The 23190-nt window shown below is 42.8% G+C and overlaps 1 protein-coding gene across 1 annotated transcript in view; it reads left to right on the top strand.

Annotated features, from left to right (window-relative positions):
* The window catches only part of EIF2AK2 (eukaryotic translation initiation factor 2 alpha kinase 2), a 357779-nt gene that overhangs the window by 165639 nt on the left and 168950 nt on the right, over positions 1 to 23190 (top strand). The gene's annotated exons all lie outside the window — the stretch shown is intronic.

The raw sequence follows: 23190 nt of genomic DNA, 5'->3' as shown, positions 1-23190 counted from the left end.
ATGTCGGGGGCGTGGTGCCAGCCCGGGGGCGTGGCCGAGGCCTCCGAAACGGGTCCTGGGCCGGGGAATCACATGCCAGCAGCCTGCTTCTGGCAGGCGTAACTTTTAAAACACAGGTAGGGGTGGGGTTTAGATAAGGCTGGGGGGGGGGGTTAGGTAGGGGAAAGGAGGAGAAGGTGCGGGGGGGAGGGAACGAGCAGTGCGCGCAGGGCTACGCGCGTATCTTATAAAATCCAGCGTACTTTTGTTTGCACCTAGTATGCGAACAAAAGTATGCGCAGGCGCACTTTTAGAAAATTTACCCCAGAGAGTGTTGATAAGAGACCGAAAAGATTTTCTGAGGTTTTCCTTTTTGGAAGGGCATTGTTTAAAAATACCATTTTGGAAGCCCAGATAAAATGTATTCCATACATTAAAAAAGGACAAAGAAAGACCAAACTGCCAGTATGGTTGAATTATGTAATAAAGGAGGCAGTTAAAGCCAAAAGGCATCATTCAAAAAATAGGATCCAATCGATGAAAATAGGCAAGAGCATTAGCACTGGCAAGTTAGATATAAAACAGTAGTGAGACAGGCTAAGAGATAATTTGAGTAGAAACTTGCCAGAGAGACAAAAACCTTTTCAAATACATTTGAAGCAAAACGCCTGTGAGTGAGTCAGTTGGGCTGCTAGATGACCGGGGGACATAAGGGGAGATCAGGGAGGACAAGAAAATAGTAGAATAACTGAATGAATTCTTTGCCTCAGTCTTTGAGGAGGACGTTGGGAACATACCCACAATTGAAACATTCTTTAATGGTAGAGTTTCAAAGCAACTAAAACAAATACAGTGCAATACATTGTACAAATGTACAGTACACTGTAAAAATACTATACAATTTATGCAAGTATATGCTATTTTAGAAATTTCAACATACACGTGTAAATCAGGGTCTGCAAGTAAATTTGTGCGTGTAAAAAAGGTGGGCCAGAGACATTCCGGGGAGGGGCCAACATTTACGTGGGTAAGCTGCTATTTTGTAAGCAATTTACGCATTTAAATTTGGTACCTTAATTGTGTACATTTACTCCGGCTCAATATCTGGTGTAAGTGATTATAAACATCTTAAAAGTGAAAAAATGACTGGGTGAGGGGTCTAGGTGAAATGGGAGGATGTTAAGTTTAAGATCTAGGAAGGTCTTCCTGAGCTGTAGATGACTTGGGCAAACTGATAGACTAATTAGTAAAACTGGTTAGTTAATTGCTGCGTGCATGTTAGAAAATCTCCCAACTTATGAGTGAAAAAGCCGATTTACGGGGGGTAAATTTATCTAAAAAATGTATATTATATTCATGTATTCCTTTAAAATTTGAAGTAAAACTACATGGGTACATCATTTGTGCACACTTATCCATCTAAATTCCAACTTATCTGGCTAAGAAGCATCTTTGCCGCTAAGTAGGTGGATAAATTAAAATTTATCTGGCTAAGCAGTACCACTTATCTGGCTAAATTCTGACTTTGCTGCTACTTAGATGGACAAATTTAAATTTATCTGGCTAAGTAGCGCCACTTATCCAGCTAAAATCTGATTTATCTGACTAAATAGCAGCAGGTGCTATGTAGCTGAATAACTTTGTAAAGCGCTAAAAATGGAGTGAGGCTCCATTTTCTTAGAGACTGGCTTGTCTGCGGTGAGATTCCAGGACATTATGCTTGTTAAAAACCTCATTTACAGATGAGTGTTCTCTTTAAGTTTAGCCACTTATAGTCAATCTGCAAAACATTGGTTAATGTCGGGCATTTTGTTGAACATTGAGGACTATATTGTTTGTTTTACTTGCTAATAAAAATGTCAAAAAAATATGTCAAATATGTCTCGGGATAAATGATTGAACAGACCTGTGATGGTTTGTTTAATCTTACACAACATAGTTTGCTGATACCCCATACCAGTCTATAGTTTTACCTAATTCTAACTATTTTTGACACTGCCTTTTTTGAAGTATTATCTTTAGGAAATATAACAGAAGTTTCCTCTTTGGCAACATCCTCTTGTAGCTCTTGCAAATCCTCTGTTCCAGAGACAACCATTTTTCTTTTTTTTTTTCAAAATAATTTTTTTATTATAAATTAATGCAAAAAAAAACACAGCTTACAAACACAGAAATAAAAAACATAAACCATAGTATATCTAACAGAGCTAATACTATGAAACTTCTAGAAGTCATTCAGCTTACGTGTTCCTTTGCCAGTTTTACATATAAATATTTCCCTTTAAATAACTCTCTATTTTATAAACAGTCATATCCCAGTCACTCAACATTCATACATTCCCTCCCACCCATTACAGGAACCTCCATTAAGGTCCAGATATGTTTATAACCAGTATCAATCAACCCAGCTTGTAAATCTTCTGGAAGTAAAGCATAATAAGCTTGCCAACAAGCATAGTACAATTTATCAGGTTTCCGTGTGCCACTGAGAAAGTCCATAAATTCCATTTGTAGTAGTAATACCATTCTATTTGTCCATGCTGCTAAAGTAGGCATAGCCATTGGGTCAGTCCAGTCCGTCAGTATGGTCCTACATGCGAGCATAATAGCAAGACGCTCAAATTTTCGTTTTGAATTATTACCTGGTAAGTCTACCAAGTGGGAGCTAGCCAACAATATATGCCCGGTAACCGGTTTAGGCACATTTGTACATTTAGTAATCGTCTGAAACACAGAGTCCCAAAAGGTTGTTAATTTTGGACAGGTAAACAATTGATGGTATAACCTCCCATTCGTTGTTCCACATTTACTACACAAAGAAGTAGATGCCAACTTCATTTTGTTTCTGCGTACATCATCATAATAAAAACAGTGAAGTATTTTAAATTGGATGTCCCGTAATCCCAAGTCAGGTAAAGACTCATACAGCGCCTTAAAGCAGGATTTCAAATATGATGGTGTGAGTTGTATATCTATCATATTAGACCAGCGAATTGCCAAAGAGTCCAAACAGGCAACTTTACTAATTTTTTTCCCTAGCTTTTTCCATCCTGTGATTGAATTAGTCATATACGCTGTATCAAATATATTTGTAGCAAAGTTTGATTCAGCAGCTAACACCTCTGAGCTCCATAAGAAAGATTGTAAGTAATGACGAACCTGTAAGTAAGCGAAAAATTGTTTTGTTGGGAGATGATAAGTATGAGCCAAAGTATCATAATCCAATAAAACATGAGAAACAGGATCAAATAAGTGAAAAGCAAACCTTACTCCACAATTTGCCCAAGATAAATAGACCCCTTTATTCTCAATCCCAGGCAGAAAGCCAGTATTACCCAGAAAGGGAATCAAGAGAGAGGCCTCTCCTGATAGACATGCACGATGTCGCATCCATCTCCAAGCACGAACACATGGTGCCAATAAAACTCTGGGAAATGTAAGGGTACATCTGAGCCCAGGATGTAGTTGAATAATACTAAGAGGGAAACTAGGGCGAGACATACACTCCACCATTCCCTGCGCACAGTAATGATAGGTTCCAGTGATCCATTCGCTGATGAAACGCAATTGGCAGGTCACATTGTATAACCGAAAGTCAGGCATATTTAATCCACCCTGTTCCCTAGGGCCTTCCAGAATAGTATAAGCCATACGGGCTCGACCACCTTTCCAAAGAAAATTATGAATAATAGATCTCAAGCGCTGAAGATCTATAACTTTCAACCAACAGGGAAGTATGTGAAGAAGATATAAAAGCTTAGGAACAATCACCATTTTTTATCAATGCACAACGGCCGAACAGAGAGAGTGGGAGAGACATCCACACTCTCAGCTGCTCCTCTAAGCGTGTTATACAGGGGGGAATATTCAAGTCATATAACATATCTAGCTGTCTCGGGATCCAAGTGCCCAAATATATCAACTTTTCGGGAGCCCATCTAAATGGAAAGGGACCATGCCAAGTAGCAGGCAGGTTATCATTGAGGGCCAAGGCTTCAGACTTAGCATAATTTATTTTTAAGCTCGCTACTAAGTGGAATTGTTCAAATAAACTAAAAGTAACAGGAACACTTTTTTTTTTTTAATTTTCTCTTTATTGCATTTTAACATAATTACACAAAATAACATTTGTGATTGGAAAAAGCAGATGTATTACATTACTAAATCAAACTCAAGAATTTCTTCTTCAATCATTAACATATACAATTGTGAACACCATCTTTATAATAAGAATTTAAGGGGGCAGATACTTAAACAGATTCTTTGAGCGATCCTATATTAGGAAAACAGAAAAAAGAAAAATGACGGCAGCTGTGATATGCCTACTTAAGCCTTCTGGACTGTTATCGCTGCATTAGAGTGTGAATCTATAAAAAAGCGGAGTTGAGATGGTTCAAAAAAGACATAGACTAATCCAAGGTATTTAACAACACATTTGCAAGGGTACCGAAGTACAAATTTAGAACAAATAGCCAATGTCTCTGTCCTCATCTCAATAAATGTTTTCCTTCTTTCCTGTGTTAGCCGGGTAATATCGGGAAACATCCTGATTGTATAGCCATAATTTTTTTCCTCTCTTTTACGAAAAAACAATCTCATTACTGAGCTTTTTTCTGTTATAAACGCAAAAGTCACTTATAAAGTTGCCCTCACTGATATTATATCCTCGGTTGATAACTCTAAGAAATCTGTGATATTCATCTGTGACTGTGGTTCACTCTCTTCCCGGCCTTCATCCCGTTTCTTTTGAGGGAGGAAATAAGCTTTTAAAATTAAAGGCAAAGCTTCTGAAGGCATATTCAATATATCTGTTACATATTTCTGGGAATCTGGGAAATAACCGGGAAGTTAAGAACCCTCAAATTAGGGCTACGGAGATTGTTTTCAATATTTTCAACTTTTTTTCTCAGTATAGTCTCTTGTTGGGATACATGATGACATTCAGTTTCAACAACTTTAATTTTCTCTCCCATCTCACGTACTTTATCCTCTTGAACATCCAGTCTTTTCTGAATTTCTACAGTTTGTGAGTTTACTCCAATGCAAACTTTTGATAAATTCACAACGGCTGCTTCAATAGCAGCCATAGCTTCCCATAGGGTTTCCATCGTAATCACCACGGGTTTTACAAGAAAGGGTTTTAACTCTTGTACAGACTCACCCCTTTCTGCAGTACCAGTCTCAGTGTCCCTTTCAAATTCCAGCGCTGGTGTGCTGAGGTCGGTGTCTCTCAAAGCCGGAGGTATATAGCCTCCCAACTGATCAGTTCCTCCCATTTTGGCCATATTCAAGCCTCTTTCAGGCTTGTGGCTCGTCGGAGGATCTTTTGCTGATATCTCTCGTTTCTCACCATTTCGCTGGGGTGGGGACGGCGTCTCAGGCGCTCCAGGACTCAGCGAGATCTCCTCTGCCATAGAGAGGGACGCTCGCTCCACGTCCCTCTCCAGCGCGGCACTCGCTCCTGGCTGATTCAGCGTCGAAGAGAAGTAAGTTGTAAAGTACTCTGTCGCGCTTCAGATGTCTCCTCTAAGGCCAGGCTCTCACGGAGCCGTGCCTTCCATTTGGTATGCGGCATTGGTAACTTGTTTTACAAGGAAAAAAAATAAGTATTAGAAGAAGCGTCCTTCTCTCACTCCTCACAGAGCCGCCATCTTAAACTCCGCCCCTTTATCAACCTCAACAGGAACACTTTTACATGGATTTCCCACAAAAAGTAGGATGTCGTCTGCAAACATAGCTGTCTTTAATGGGTGTCCATTCAAACTAATCCCAACAAATTGCGGTGTCCTTCGCAGGACATTAGCCAATGGTTCTAATGCCAAAATGAACAACAATGGGGATAATGGGCAGCCCTGCCTGACCCCACAGTATAACTTAAAAGAATCTGTAGAATTTCCATTGAGCAAAATAATGGCGCTAGGATTACTATAAAGAGTTTGAAGCCACGTAAAGAAATTTCCAGAAAAGTTATATTTCTGCAGTGCCCAAAACATATATTCCCAAGACAGGGAGTCAAAAGCTTTTTCGGCGTCCAGGCTAAGAATCAGTGCTTCCGCCTTTGGCTGATAACTTAATGCGGCAATAAGACGCCTGACATTGCGTACTCCCTGACGGCCCTTTACAAAACCCGTTTGATCCTCGTGAATAATAGAAGGCAAAATTTGATTTAATCGAGATGCCAAAATAGCGGCCAAAATTTTTATATCCACATTGATTAAAGATATTGGCCGATATGAGCCCACTTCCAGGGGGTCTTTACCTGGTTTAGGAAGAACAACGATAGTTGATTGATTAGAAGATATAGCAATATGCTTGTCAAGTAACATCCCAGCATAATATTTTTGTAAAGGCTTTAAGACAATAAATTTCAGGATTTTATAGAACTCTGATCCCAAACCATTAACCCGCTGCTTTACCCAACTTAATTGATTGAATCACAGAGTAAATTTCCTGTTCAGATATGGGAGAATTTAAAGCCAACACCTGTTCTCTAGAGATTTGAGGCCAAGTGATATCTCGAAAAAGGGTCTCTGCCACTTCCAAGTTCATAGATTTATGACCATACAAGGCAGCATAGTATTCGAGGAACCTAGTCGCAGTCTTTGCAGGTGTAGTCTGATGCAATCACCAGCTATCTTGAATACCAACTACAGTTGTACGATTTCTTCAAGGGCGGATAAGGTGCGACATTAGGCGACTAGTTCGATTACCATGTTTATATAACTGATATCGATAGTACCGGAGCGATTTAGAAGCTCCCTGGTGTAATAAAGTATTAAGGACTTCCTTAATTCTATCTACATGAGCTTTTGCATCTGCAGTCAGGTCCAACATGTGTTGCATCTGCGCTGTCTTTAGGACAGCTGTTAACCTCAATATTTCTGCATTGCATCTTTTGTTACGTTTCGCTACATATGCGATAATAGCTCCCCTCATAACTGTTTTTCCCGCATCCCACAACGTTGCAGGGTAGACCTCAGGGATATCATTAAGTTCTAAATATTCTTTCTTCTCACTTTCCAGCTATGAATCACAGGGTGTGGGGTTTTGTGTCTTTATAGTTCTTTAATTATAAATTATATACACCTAATCAGGAGTGCCAGTTATGAGCTCTAGATCCCACCCTCTTTCCAGAATTTCACTCCAGGGTGCTATTATTGTACATAAGCAAGTCATATTCAAAGGTTAACTCATCCCTGGAGTTGTTCTTCTCATACATATTTATTATTAGCCCTGTGCAGTGTTCACTCACCCTCTTATACCCTCCCTTTCATTCATATTTCATCAGCACATTCTCACATACATATGTATATTCACTATCTGTACTACACTGTACACAAGCAACCATATTCCTGCACTCATACCCATCTATTTTGCTGACATATCACTAGTGGCATACTAATCGGGGCAGGGGTAACCAATGCCCCTGGGCACAGGGCCATTAGGGGGCTCTGATGGCCAACAGGGAGGTCCATGCGGCCGCTGGTGGTCTTCATTCCACCGGCGGCTGAGCAGGGAGGCATGCTACTTCTATGCTTTTGTGCCAGCCGCACACAGCAGGAAGATTGGCGGGGCCAAGGTGGTGCTCTTCCCACCAAGGTCTGAAAAAAAGTCACATCCAAACCTCCAGGTGCTCCTCCTCTTTCCTGTCTGTGTGGCCCTGGAAGAAAAACATTGCTGGAGCTGCATGGGCAGGAAAGAGGAGGAGCATCGGCCACGTGCAGAAGAGCAGCATTTGTGGCAGGGCTGCTGTGGATCCCATCTCACTGTGGCTTGAGAAGAGGAGGCCCAATAGCAGGGCCTGAGAAGATCAGGATCGCTGCAAAGCCCATCCCATGGTGACCTGCGCAGAGGAGACCCAGAGGCGATAGAGAGTCTAAGGTCCTGTATGAGTGTGTTTGTATGTGTGTTGGAGTGAGTTGGGAGATTGTGTGGGTGTGAGAGAGTGAGTTGAGAAGACTGTGTGGGAGAATGACAGCCTGAATATTTGGAGAGACAGCATGTGAGAGCCTCTTGTGTGTTTGAGAGATACAGCATGTGACAGTGAGAGAGTGAGTCAACATGTGAAAGAGGCGGTTTGTATGTATGAGAGCATGTGAGAGTGAGAGCTCTGTGTGTGTGTGTGTGTGAGAGATAGCATGTGAGTGTGAAAGCCTGTGTGTGTGTATGTGAGAGAGAGAAAGAGACACCATGGGAGACTGATAGCCTGAGTGTGTGTTTGAGGGAAGAAGACAGGTAGAGAGAGAAGAAACAGAAAAAAAGAGACCCTGTTAAAGGAATTGGCAAAAGACCAAGAAAGGAAAGGTGGAAAAAAGAAAGCTTGTGACCAACTGATTAGAAAACCCCAGCTTAGCCATCAAGATCAGACAGCAAGGGTAAAAAAATAATTTTTGAATTTTTAATGAGTGGCATATGTTATCTTTGGGAATGTCTAAGAGTAGCACTCTCTCTATGCTGATCTCATGATGTACAAGATCAACATGAAGGAACTGGAAGCCTCACAAATTTTTTATACCATGGGGCCTGCACAGTGGAGGCAGCAGAATAGGCTTCAGTGCCAGTAGCAGCGATCGGCACCTCCCAAATAGCCACGCGGCAGCAGTGACAGTGGCAGCAGAGGAATGAGAGAGGCTTCAAGGTTGCTGGCAAAAGAAAGAGAGGGGGGTCTTCCTTCAGTGTGTGCATGTGAATGAATGAGAGGCTGCCTAGGGGGTATGTGTGTGAATGAATGGGTGCCTGCCTAGAGGGAGTGTGTGTGTGTGTGTGTGTGTGAGAATTAATTGGTACCTGCCTGGGTGGTCTCTGTGTGTGTGAGAATGAATGTATGCATGCCTGGGGGGTGAGGGAGGGAGCAGTGTGAGAATGAAAGGGAGACTCCTGCGGTCTGTGTGTGTGTGAATGAATGGGAGCTTGCTTGGGTGTATGTGTGAATGTGAGGGAGCCAGTGAAAGTGAGAACGTGTATGAGAGAATCCGGGGAAGTAAGAGCTTGTGTGATGGTGGGGGTGGGGGAAGAGAGGGTCTTAGAGCCTGAGCGTGTGTCTTGGCCTGTGAGAGAGGTTATGGGTGAGTATAAGACCATGAATGTTTGTGTATGTGAGAGAGAATGGACATGCGAGTATGTGTGAGAGAGAGAAGATAATATTTGTGTGCCCCCTAACTCCCTAATCCTTGACAATCTCAGAGACTTTTTTAATAGCCAATTTTAAAGCAGGGGGCCATGCTATGGAGGTGGGTGTGATGAGGAAATGTCATTTTGCCCCCCCCCCCCCCTCAAATCTTCAGTCTAGAGGTGCCACTGATTTTCTGTGACCTTAAGCATTGGTACAAGAAGGATGGAGGAGGGGATGCTGGAGAGGCATACAAATGCAATGGATTCCGAGTGCCGGAGAACCTCAGTATGCCACTGCATATCACTAAACCTAGAAAAACACGAGAAAATTCAAGCAAAGGGGTCAATTTACTAATATATGTTAAGGCTAATGCAGAGTTAACCTGGGTTTAATAGACATTAATTCCACTTTGGTCAGCATTAATGTTAACGCAGGCTAACATGAGACAAATATTAGTGAGCTGCATCATATGCAAATGCATGCATGCAAACAGCTCATCCATAATATATCAGGCTTGGTAGTGTGACCGTCAGTGCTCGCGCATGTTCTGCAGCCTGCCGATAGATGGCGCTATAATATATTGAGCTTGGTAGTGTGTCCGTCAGTGCTCACGCATGGTTGGTGAGAGGGGGGTGGGGAGGGTGTGAGAGAGAGCATGGGAGGTAAGAGAGGGTGGGTGGGGGATGCTTGAGTGTGGGTTTCAGAGAGAGGGAGCCTATATGAGGAGAGGGGGATGCTGGTGAGAGAGAATGTGTGTGTGTGGGGGAGTGCGAGAGACAGCTTGGTTGGTAAGAGGGGGAGTGCGCGGGATGCTTGAGTGTGGGTTTCAGAGAGGGAGCCTATATGAGGGGATGTGTGTGCGTGCGCCAGAGAGTGAGGGAGCCTGTATGAGGGTGTATGTATGTGGAAGGGACACTCTTACAGTGAATTTCTAGGGAAATTCTGCTCAAAACAAGAGCACTTGTGCCAATAAAAAGGCTTGCCGCCTGGGCGTAGAAGAGGTACAATTACTAGTTCATATTAAAAGGTGTTGCACACAAATATGTGATGTGATTTGCATTAACCCACCAGTAATGAAAAAACAATCTTTCTAATGTGTAGTTAAATTGACCTTGAATACTGTGTACCTTGAATACTGTGTATAATTCTGGTCGCCGCATCTCAAAAAAGATATAATTGCGATGGAGAAGGTACAGAGAAGGGCTACCAAAATGATAAGGGGAATGGAACAGCTCCCCTATGAGGAAAGACAAGAGGTTAGAGCTGTTCAGCTTGGAGAAGAGACGACTGAGGGGGATATGATAGAGGTGTTTAAAATCATGAGAGGTCTAGAACGGGTAGATGTGAATCGGTTATTTACTCTTTCGGATAGTAGAAAGACAAGGGGGCACTCCATGAAGTTAGCATGGGGCACATTTAAAACTAATCGGAGAAAGTTCTTTTTTACTCAACGCACAATTAAACTCTGGAATTTGTTGCCAGAGGATGTGGTTAGTGCAGTTAGTATAGCTGTGTTTAAAAAAGGATTGGATAAGTTCTTGGAGGAGAAGTCCATTACCTGCTATTAAGTTCACCTAGAGAATAGCCACTGCCATTAGCAATGGTAACATGGAATAGATTTCGTTTTTGGGTTCTTGCCAGGTTCTTGTGGCCTGGATTGGCCACTGTTGGAAGCAGGATGCTGGGCTTGATGGACCCTTGGTCTGACCCAGTATGGCATTTTCTTATGTTCTTATTATAGGAGCCTCTGGGGGCTTATGCTCAGCCCAGTGTGGGCCATGATGTCCTCTTTATGCCCTGCTTCAAAAAAAAAGTTATGTGACTGGTGACTCCTTACCTCAGCATATTAGTTTCCATCCTGACCTACCTAATTCAGTAATCTAATGGTCAGTTGGGGCAGGAGGGAATCATGTTGTTCACAATTTCTTGGAGAGTTTTCTTTCTAATTTATATTCCATTCCTCCTTACTTTAGTCCAGTCATTGAACCAACTGTCTTCACCCTGGGCTATGCACCAGAGCTCGTTATAGAACTCTGCAGGCATGAGCCCTAAATCCAGCCACGGGGTTTCATCGTGGCTGGATTTAGGGCTCATGACTCCTTCCTTTTTAGGGATTGTTAATGCTGCCTTTTTAAAATCCGCATCTCTAGTCTTAGCTGATTGAAGAAGAACTGACCTGGGAGTGGCATAAAACTGAGCCACACAGCCAACCTATGACAAGGAAATTATTTTAATCCAAAATACTTTCTGAGTCCTTGATTATAAAGGTAGTTATAATAAGGAATAGTAAAAACAATGACTCAGTTTCTAAATTAACAATACATATCGCTTTTTAAAAGCGATACTTTTTAAATATTGATAAATCCTATATATCAAAACATTTACAAGTTTCTTCTGCATTTCTCCATAAAGTAAATGGAGAAAAGAGAAATTATTTAAATTTATAAACATCCTGTACTGGTATTTTAATACTATGATATTTATTTATTTTTAATTTTTATATACCGAAATTCCTGTATGAGATACAAATCAATCCGGTTTACATAGAACGGCTAATTGCCCGGGTCTTATATACCCGACCAAGGCTTTTTACATGGAACCGGCATGCTAAGGTCAGTCATCCAGAATTACCAGCAATCTTCTATCATTAAAGGGATAAAAACATTGGTGAAACTATTGTGAACTCAGATGATCAAATGAAATTTGAATACCAGATGCTTTTAGGGGGGAATTATCAAACACATAAGCCTAAAATTGGCACATACATATGTATAGCCTCTATGCATGGTAAGCAGATTTTCAGAAGAGTGAAAGTATGCACGTATGTTGCTGCCATGTGGGAAAGTATGCACAGAGGAAGAGGGCATTTCATTGGTATGGTTTTGAATTATACACGCATTTACATATTTTAATAAGCGGGGTATGCGCATACATCAAAATGCGTGCATGGTTTTTATATCTGCTAATCAAGTTGCGGATATCAGATCTAACTTTTCTTTTTTCTGCAGCTTTTGGGTGGGGAGGGTCTGGAGCATGTGGTGGATAGTATGGATGAATGGGTTGTTGAGGAAAAGAAAAGCTGACTACAACAAAAAGGTTAGTCAAAAGTAAGACTTTATTGCAAGGCACAATACAAGCGAGTGCTCGGGGGCATCTCACACATAAGCCAGTTAGCTTGACAGAAAGGTAACACAGTTTATATAGTTTCATGATAGAAGATTCTGGACATTTTCAAACTATTGCAAGCATTTTGTTCTAGCTTTGCAGTTAACTATCTACTAAAGATAAGGGGAAATGAAACTACAAGTCAGTAAAAACCCAAGGACACTGAAACAGTTATGCCAGTTCTTGAAAGCATTTTAACTTTCAACCCATTAATTTGTACTTTGTTCCTGTACATGTTTGTACAACCTGACTGTAATGTTTAAGGCCCTCCCTGTTCTGAGAGAGGGGTGTCTAGTGTTGTCTGAAATACAGTTTACGTATATGTGGGTGAGGGGGTCTCCATTTTGGAAATAAAAAAAAAATCCCCAGAACTTGCCAACAGGTCCAAGAAATAGATGGGGAAGTTAGGGCCCCTGAATGGTATGGGCCATTCTCAGAACTTTCTGTTGGGGCCTCTGTTTCCCTCCTCTAGTGATAGGATCAAGCAATCAGATCTTTCTCCTTTCTTAAACGGCAGTCTCTTTCAATTATAATAAAGCTGAAACTGACAGAGTTGCCTGCACAAGTTTCTTGGCAAGCAAAGAAGAAAAAAAAAACATGCAACAGGCCAGCAAGGCTTTGTGCACTCCCCTCCTCCCCCCTAGAACAGCAGTCTCTTTCAGTTGTAGCAAAGTTGCAGTCTGGCTTAACTTTCAATCCAGCTCCATATTTATGTCAACCAAGGTCTGCAATATTCTCTGAGGCCTGTGGAGACACTTCTGTTTCCATGGCTTCAATGGTTTGTCAGTTCCCTTCCTGTTCTGCTCCTTTCCGTTTTAACTCAATTGGTGTTACGCTTGCTGGCAGCGGAGCACCCCAGCCGGACTCACTCACCCAATGCCATGACGCTGCAACGAAGAGAGCCCGGGATCCCTTGTCGCGATGGGAAGCTGCTGCCAATGAGACTCTGCATCTTTGCGGCCCTGAATGCCACTGCGCTCAGGCCGCCGCCGATGCCACTGCCTCCTTGCGGCTCTGAACATCACCAGCATCGCCGCGCTCCCTCTCCGTGGCAGTAGGACGCTGCCGACTTCTGCTCCTGCATTGGACACCCTAGGTGCAAGCACGCACCTCTCCTCAATCTTTAAAGGACCAACGACGGGAAAAGTCTCGCAGCCCTCCTTGATGAAGACATTGCCCTAAACCCGTATAAGGCTGGACCCTACTTCCAGCCTGTGTCTTAACAATAGGTCTCATCTTGAGTAGAACATTGCCGTTCCTGAGTTTCTTCCTGCCTTCTGTGTTCCTTGTCTTCCTCCTTCATTCCTTGGACTGATCTTGGCTTTGACTTTGGACTGGACTTTAACTTTTGCTTCATGCTGCCTGCCAAACCCTTATCCTGACCTTGACCACGAGCTGCGCCACCAGCCTCAACCATTGCCTGACTCTCAACTTGAGCTATTCCGTAGTTCCAAACCTTGGCTGAGCACCAGCTTCATTTCTACAATAGGACTTCCATCGCTGCAGAGGCCCCACCTAAGTCCAGCCGGCCCCGGCACCCGAGAGCTCAAACTAAGGGGAACGTGTGATGGTAGTGGTGAAGTTCAGGCTGGGCCTCTGCTCTTCACCTGCCTCGCCTACTGATGGTCAACTGCCCCTCTGTCCAAGGGTCCACTTGCATAACACTTGGGGAATTGCTAGTCTCTGAATTCTATCCCTATCCACCTCTATTCTCTCCTCCTCCTCTACCTCCAACAATTCCTAGTGTAGCCTGGCTTTGCCTTAGCTACTACTTTTGTCCCTTATTTTCCAGCTTTTGGGGTCTTTTTCATTTTTGGGGTACTCCCCCCTACTTTTTGCCATCCCCTTTTTGAGATGGGTCTCAGAGGTATACCTCTTCAGCATGTGCAAAGTGTCTCTGCTCCCTGGTGGATTGATGACAGGGGTCTTCTGCTTCAGAGGATTAAACAGAATCTGATGAGCCTCCAGGTTTGCCAAGAAATGAGACGACCCACCCCAGCTAAAACAGGGAGGCCACAGCCAGTGAGATGCTCCACCTCCGGAGCAGGGAGGGGGCAGAGGCTGGGGGTGGGGCAGAGAACAGAATTTAAAGGTGGGCTGGCCTGCTCGTTAGCCTCTTCTTTCAGCAGTTTTTGCCAGGGTAAGGGCTTGAGTCTGTTTCCCTCTCTTCTCTCCTCTCCTATTTGTGTACCTTTGCTTCCTTGATGGAGGCCTGTAGCTTGTTGCAGACCCTGCTGCTGACTTTGTTGGTGGTTGTCTTTGTGCTCTTCTGCAGACCCCCCAGGCCAGTTGGAGCTGCAGTTGGGTACTGACCCCACTCTATGCATGCGTCTGATGGTGGTCCAGTGGCTGCCTCGCAGATCCTGTTTCTTGGGGTTTGCTGCCTTAGGTTTCTGTGCTGCTCTTCTCCACACCTACCATTCTGTGGGTTCTTTTCTCGAGTGGGGTCTTTGACGTCCTCAAGATATTCTACCTTATGCTTTAGGCAGTCTTGGGTGGCACTGGCCACTTTGCTTGCATGGGCAGCATTAGCATTTGGTGGCTGGTCAAGCCTAGGTCTTTTTTCGAGAGCAATGGCGGATGGGCCCCATCGTGCATATTGTCTGCGAGTGCTGGCATCAGGCCTGGCAGTGATGAGGCAGGATTTGTTTTGGGGAGGGGTCTTTTGTTTGCTCTGGCCCCAGGCTGTGAAAATTCCTGCCTCCTGTGGCTGCTGTCACCCATGGGGGAGGATGTCGCCAGGAGCCGAGGGTATGGTGTCTCGTGTCTGGTATGTGGGCTCCTCTCCGGTGTTCAGCTGCTGGGGATGTTTGAGGCTCATGGCTGTTTTCAAATTTATTAAAAAGGGGAAGAGAGGTGCTCCCAACTTAATTGTGGTCTCATGCCATGCAAGGCCCTGGATACAACAGCGAGGTCTGGCCGCCAGGATATGCAGCAATTGGGAAGTCGTGGTGGAAGGTGGCATAGGCCATTAGGGCTATTTCACTTCCTGTGCATTGAGCAGATGTGGGTGCCAGGCACCGAGCTCCTCACGTGGTAGGGTTGTATTTGAACACAGCTGGTGTCAGCGGCCTTGCGGGAGTGGCCTTCTGGGTGTTTGCAGTTGCAGGCCCCATTTCCCCAATTTGTCTGGGAGCATGGCCACGTGGGTCTTGCAGCAGAGGGAGGCCGAGGTAGGTTTAGGCACCGCATCGTGGGATCCCTCCCCCCTACTGGCATAATCGGTGCAGGAGCAGCAGCCCATCTGACAGGGCAGGGACTGGACTGGTACAGCATTTTCAGGGGGTGTGTGTTAGCACCCTTCCCCCCCCCCCTCCCCACCCACCTGATAGAGTGCAGCCATCAAGGATAAGGTGCAGCTGCCAGTCGAGCCCACAGACTATGCAAAAAAAAAAAAATAAGGGTTCCTAGGGCTTTCAACTATTCAGTGCAACCATGTTCAGTAATATTGTTCTCACAGACAGCCATTTTCTGTTAATTAGCCTCATGTATTATGCTAGACATCCTCTGCAGCATTTGTTCTTCTGCTGCTATCTTTAGTTTTATGATTAAGATCATAAGAAGTTGCCATACTGGGTCAGACAAAAGGTCCATTAAGCACAGCATCCTGTTTCCAACAATGGCCAATCCTCTGGCAATGAATTCCAGAGCTTAATTGTGCATTGAGTGAAAATAATATTCTCCGATTGTTTTAACTGTGCTACTTGCTAACTTCATGAAGTGCTCCCTAGTCCTCGTGGTATGTGAAAGAGTAAATAACCGATTCACATTTACCCCATTCAGGTCCTTTCATTATCTTACAGACTTCTATCATATCCCCCTCAGACATCTTTTCTCAAAGCTGAGTAGCCCTAACCTCTCTAGCCTTTCCTCATAGGGGAGCCATTCCATTCCCTTTATCTTTTTGGTCACCCTTCTCTGTACCTTTCCAGTGCAGCTATATCTTTTTGAGATGTGGCGACCAGAATTGCACACTGTATTTAAAGTATAGTCGCCGAACACCTTTGCCCTTCCGCACTGTGGAGCAAATGGAAAGATCTGATGGCTACTAATGGCAGTCAGGCATGGGCCCTTCCACATGGCTGTGATGCCTTTGTTTTGGTGCATGTACTCATTGGGAAAAAGCATGACCTCGACCACGTTTTCAGCAGTGAGGGCTAAGGATTATTCAGCTGGCATGATATGGCAGTCTCATTTGCTTTCCATTAAGGTGCAAGCCGCCGTGGATAGTTGGGATGGATATAATGGCAGCAGAGAGGGATTGCTTTATCCATCCAGTCTGCCCAGCAAGTTTCTTATGGTAGTAGCTGCCACTCTGTGCAGGGTAACTCCATGCTTCTGTTAAGGGTTGTAACTGCCACTGCAAGTTACACCCTAAACTTACATTCAAAAATCGAGTAACGGTGAATCCCATAACAAAATTACTCTTAGCAACATTTTTGAGGTGAGTGGCCTTCTTGATAATTCAGATAAGGCTGCTTGAACATGCTTTCATTTTGGACTTTGCCTTTGCTACAGTCTTGCAGATAACCATACTGGGGTTGTGAAAGCATCCATTTGTTGGCACCCTTTCCTGCTAGTTAATGTCCTTATTAATATTCCTTTGGTGTCCTTATGATATAATATGTACAAACATATCATAGCATGCTTGACAATGCATCTTAATCAGACCTCCTCAGAATGACCTTGAATTTGCAGGAGATGTGCAAGAAAAGGTTCCTACAGCTTGCCCGGCAGTGGTGCAGCTGTGGCTTGGCTGTTTCTGACAGTGCAATTCGGCCATATCGTTAGAGCTACCCAGTTACCTAGTTCTTCCAATCTCTTATGGCACCCAAGTACCATAAATAATTGTAGTATCACAGTGCCACAAGATAGCATAAATAGTAATGGTACAGCAGACAGAGTATATTGCATAAATAGCAGTAAATATCAGAGTAACAGGGTAACATTAATTATGATTAGGAGGACCCGCCATGTTGTTTGCTAAATTGCGGCCAAGAACGCTGACCGCCGACAAAAGGAATACAGGGACAGTCTTAGCCATGAAATCTGCTGCTGAACTTTTCAGATGGGTACTTTTCTCTATACCAGTTTCAGATATAAGGAGTCCAGAAGTTTTTGAGGAACATAATTAACAGAGGGCTTTGTGCCTCTTGCTTTCGGTTTCATTCAGTTCATGGAGATATTGCTTTCAGCATTTTATTGGTAACGATCTGTTTGGGTCTAAAAAATGACAAAAAGATAAAAAAAATCAATTGTTGATTATTAAAGTAATTGGACCAATCTACCTAAGTATGAATCTGTATGATTAACAGACTCATCAAGTTCAGAGGTCCTACATAGATATATATAAAAAATTCTTTTGTTGACTGTTTACAAGGTCCATGATTCATATTGTTTATAAAATTAATACCAGCTACCTATTGATTTTGTTGTGTGTTTCACAGTTTTGGGGTTTCTGGAGTAGAGTTTAGGGCTTATTTAGTGTGATAGGTATATTTTGTAACAGAGAGGGTGATAGGGCTGGGTAGCATAGATATCTAAATAGTATAAATAGTTAAATAGATAGTTTAAGTAGACAGCATAAATAGACGGCATAAATAGACAGCAATATCATAGCTTGCGCAGCATTGGCTCTAGCTCGAGGTTAATCTCCTTATTCTGGCAGGTGAATTGATGGGTGATTTGTACACAACTTTGGTCTAGTCTCTAGCATATGTAGAACAGCTTTAGCAGGACCCAGGTAAAATAATCCTGAAATATTGTGGGCTCGTAATCTCCCTAGGTTCGATATTGTAGTTATAGTTCATTTGTTAAGTTCTTTTGTGAGATCTTGCAGCTTTTGCAACCTTGCACTATAATATATAATAGTTATTACATTTCTTATGGCAAGGTCTCCAGACCAAACACTAGGCAATTTGACGCTATTCATCTTGCTTGAATAATGAGCTTGGTGGACCCCTGGTAGTTGGGGTGATTCAAGGATATTTATGTATGTATTTATTTATTTATTTAGCAACTCTATACCGTCGTTAAGTTAATTCACCATCACAACGGTTTACAGAAAGGCACAATAAGAAACAACTTTAATTGGTATAGATTACAAATTATACATGTGCCAACATAGAACGGTAACATATTTTAATAATTAAAGTCTGTGTGTTAATTAAGGCTTATATGTCGGTTGAAAAACTGTCAAGTGGTTGAAATCTAGCATTAATATGCAATTGGAGATATTAGAGGAAAAAAACTGATTACTTGGTGCATCATTATCTTTCAACTGTTTTCCTCCTTCTCTTTGTCTTTGGATACCATATTCCCCTTCAAGTATTAGCACATACATAGCATCCCATGTGATAAACCTCGCAGATTTAGGGATGGAGGCCTTGACAGGCAAATGGTGATAGCACATTTCAGAATGGAGGCAATCACATATGTGGGTGACAGTCTGCAGCATCCTTCTATTGTTTTGGAGGGGTTGTGCTATCTTCGGAGCAACATGCAGTATGTTTTCAGCATTTATCATGGCTTATCAAGTCATTGAACAAAAATAGTGAGGATTGAAAAGCTCTAGGCAGCATTAGTGATTGTAAGATATGGCTGCAGCTAGGTTGGTGGGGATGCCCACGGCAAGTTAGGTGTCACTGCCATGGGCTTGTAACAGGGGTTGACCACAACCCAGGTGCATGTCATGTGCAATTCTTGAAAGCTGGCTGGATAGAGAATACCAAGTAGCAAGGTATTCCTGCTCTTATGTTGCATCAGTTGGTGACAGCGAGATGAGTTGCCTGTCAAGTCTTTGGCTTTGACAGCCAGGATTGATCTGCCTGGTGTGAGGACCGTGGGATCCTCCTGTGGACAGCCAAGATTCCCATGATTCTGGAGTTCCTACAGGACGGTATGAAGAAGGGGCCTCAAGGTCTAAGTAGCCGCACTGGCCTGCTTCAGAGCAGAAGTGGACGGTATCCAGCTATCAACCCATCCAGACTTGTCCCGCTTCCTGAAAGGGGTTAAACAACTCTGACCACCCCTAAAGTGTCCGAAGCCTCTATGGAATCTCAATCTAGTATTAGACTTCCTTGCTGGGGCTTCCTTCAGACCAACGCGCGGTCTGCCCTATGCCTCTTAACATTGAAAACTGCATTCCTGGTGGCAATATATTCAGCTCGTCGCATCTCCGAACTATAGACTCTATCCAGTCCGGAACCGTTCCTTAGGTTCACACTTGGAACCATACAACTGTGCACTGTCCCCTCCTTCCTTCTGAAAGTGGTTTCCGAGTTTCACTTGAACCAAACCATCTTGCTACCAGCTCCGGATGAACATAAGGACTCTGAAGACTCACACCTTCTTTGCCACCTGAATGTCAGCAGAATCCTGGTACGATACCTGGAAAGATCGGAACCGGTGAGCAAAATGGACCGCTTGTTCGTTCTTCACAGTGGGAAGAAACAAGGAGAAGCGGCCTCCCGAGTGACCATAGCCCGCTGGATCAAAGAAGTAATCAAGGCAGCCTACAGGTTAAGGCTCATTCTACAGGTTAAGGCTCATTCTACGAGGGCCCAGGCAGTCTCCTGGGCAGAAACCAAGCTGCTATTGTGGTGACGTGGTCCTCTATACACACCTTCTCCAGGTTCTACCACCTGGATGTTCAGGCCCGGGAAAATGCAGCCTTTGCAAGGGCAGCATTAAGTGGGCCACGGGCAGCCTCCCTCCCTGTCCGGGAGTAGCTTTTGTACATCCCATTGGTCCTGCGTCCATCTGGCTACATGCTAGGAAATGGAGAAATTACTTACCTGATAATTTCGTTTTCCCTAATGTAGACAGATGGACTCAGCATCCCGCCCACGGCTGCCCCCAAAAAGGAGAACCTCGGATAACAAACCTCGAGACTAAGCAAATACGGGTAAGCTGCGGCCTACCCCCAGTTCAAGACACACACAGTTTGTCCAGTGTTGATGTTAATTGGTTGAGTGCACTGGCAGTCTCCAGTTTGGAAATTAGTTGAACCAGTTCAAGTTTTATTTAAGCAAAGATATATCCACAATGGCTTTTCAAAGAGAATACTGAAGAGATGAGATTACTGCAGGGGTATATCTAGAGTGTCGTCAACTTTGAAATCTGACTCCGTCTCCCATCTGCTAGCAGAAGAGCACAATACCCATTGGTCCTGAGTCCATCTGTCTACACTAAGGAAAACGAAATTACCAGGTAAGTAATTTCTCCAATTGTCTCAATGGATAAAGATGAATAGTAGAGTGCCTCAAGGATCTGTAGTAGGACCACTGCTTTTAACAGACTTATAAATGATCTAGAGATGGAACAATAAGTGAAATGATCACATTTTCTGACAATACAAAATTATTCAAAGCTGTTAATTCACAAGAGGATTGGAAAAACATAGAAGAGTACCTTTCACGACTGAGATACTGCGTATCCAAATGACAAATGACATTTAATATGGACAGGTGCAAAGTGATGCACATAGGAAGAGCATCCCAAGGCAAGGTTCCACATTGGGCGTCATCACCCTGGAAAAGGATCTAGGCATCATCATAGATAATATGTTGAAATCCTCTGCTCAGTGGGTGGCAGCAGCCAAGAAAGTAAATAGAATGCTAGAAATTATTAGGAAAAGAATGGAGAATAAAGCATAGAATATTTTAATACCTCCGTATCGCTCCATGGTGCGACCACACATTGAGTATTGTCTACAATTCTAGTCATTGCATCTAAAAAAAGATATAGCAGAATTAGAAAAGGTACAGGAAGGGCGTCCAAAATAATAAAGGGGGTGGAACCATGCCCCTGTGAACATAAGAACATAAGAAATTGCCATGCTGGGTCAGACCAAAGGTCCATCAAGCCCAGCATCCTGTTTCCAACAGAGGCCAAACCAGGCCACAAGAACCTGGCAATTACCCAAACACTAAGAAGATCCCATGCTACTGATGCAATTAATAGCAGTGGCTATTCCCTAAGTAAAATTGATTAATAGCCATTAATGGATGTCTCCACCAAGAACTTATCCAAACCTTTTTTGAACCCAGCTACACTAACTGCACTAACCACATCCTCTGGCAACAAATTCCAGAGCTTTATTGTATGTTGAGTGAAAAAGAATTTTCTCCGATTAGTCTTAAATGTGCTACTTGCTAACTTCGTGGAATGCCCCCTAGTCCTTCTATTATTCGAAAGTGTAAATAACAGAGTCACATCTACTCGTTCAAGACCTCTCATGATCTTAAAGACCTCTATCAGCTCTTCAGCTTGGAGAAGAAATATGATAGATGTTTATAAAATGATGAGTGCAGTGGAATGGGTAAACATGAATTGGTTGTTTACTTTTTCAAAAAGTACAAAGACTAAGGGACACTCAAGTTACTAGATAATAATTTAAGACAAATAGGAGAAAATGTTTTCTTTTACTCAACGCATACTCTGGAATTCGTTGTCTGTGGATGTGGTGAAAGCTAGGTTTAAAAAAATTTTGACAGGGTTTTTTTTTTTTTTTAGATTTTTATATTCTGCTTTTCACACTTTTTTCAGCATTTCAAAGCAGATTACATTCAGGTACTGTAGGTATTTCCCTATCCGCAGAGGGTCATTTATCAAATAGCGTTATGGCGTTTTTGCATACATTAAGCACCTTTAACGCGTGCGATGCAAATCAGAAAAAGAGGAGGAGTTAGGTTCTTAGGGGCGGGCTTCACTGGACGGGCTTCACTGTTTTGCGAAGCCCTATTGCATGGCTTTAATGCAGATTTTAGCTACACCTTTTTCAGTAGCAGTAAGCTGTGCGATAGGTTGCACTAAGGCTTTATCGCATGTCGCGATGTGTTTTCAAATGCCGGATTAGTAGTTTTGAAGCTCCCGGAGCACCAGCCTAGCTAGAGCAAATTGCGATAAACTGCCTATTACCATAAAACACACCCCCTTTTTCTATCACATGCGATATTTAGTGCATCTTGATAAATCCAGGCCTAAGTTTGTACCTGAGGGTAAAGTGACTTGCCGAGGGTCACAAGGAGCAACAGTGGGACTTGAACCCTGGTCCTCCTGGTTCATAGCCTACTGCTCTAACCACTAGGCTACTCCTCCACTCCTGGAAGAAAAGTCCTTAAGCCATTATTAATAAGGTGTACCTGTGGATATTCACTTTTTATCCCTGGGATAAGCAGCATGGAATTTATCTTTCAGGATCCTGCCAGGTGCTTGTGACTTGGATTGGCCAATGTTGGTATCAAGATACTGGGCTTGATGAACCTTATGTCTGATTTAGCATGGCAAATCTTATATTCTTAAGTATTTTCATACGCGAGAGACGTGCATATATCAGCCCTGCCTCTGTGCATAAACTAAATGAACGTGTTACAATTATGTAACATGTAAAATATATGCATGACTTTTACAAAATATGACCTATGCTGATGTATGCATTAAAAAAAAATCTGTGTGTACTGAAGCATACATTCATACTTTTGGGGCGGTGATTTGTGATATTTTATAAACTGCAGCACCTGCTGCAGAACTTGAACTTTATGCATACAAACTTATTTTTTTTAACTTTTATTTACTGGAAACTTTTAGAATATACATCTCTGACAAATTCATGAAATTCCAAGTCTATGTAAAGAAACAAGCCAAAAACAATATCAAGGAAATGAAACAACCATATATATAGTTTTGGGGTGGGAGGTCTGAGTAAATTGGTGGGGGTTCAGGGTGAAGTCATAGAGGGTCTAGGTGAACTCCTTTAGGTATCGGTTTATTGGTGATTCCAAGTATGCATGCAAATAAGTATATTCAAAATGGAATATGTGCAAATTTCATGAAACACCTGTCTCTGTATTTAATTCTTGGTGTATATTCCTGCAGTGTCATGATTATTTCACATGCAAAATTTATGTGCAAATGTTTATAAAATGGATAGA

The sequence above is a fragment of the Rhinatrema bivittatum genome, chromosome 3 (assembly GCF_901001135.1).
Source record: "Rhinatrema bivittatum chromosome 3, aRhiBiv1.1, whole genome shotgun sequence".
Taxonomy (NCBI): Eukaryota; Metazoa; Chordata; class Amphibia; order Gymnophiona; family Rhinatrematidae; genus Rhinatrema; species Rhinatrema bivittatum.
The sequence above is the reverse complement of the archived record's forward strand: the minus strand, read 5'-3'. Positions and strand labels throughout refer to the sequence as shown.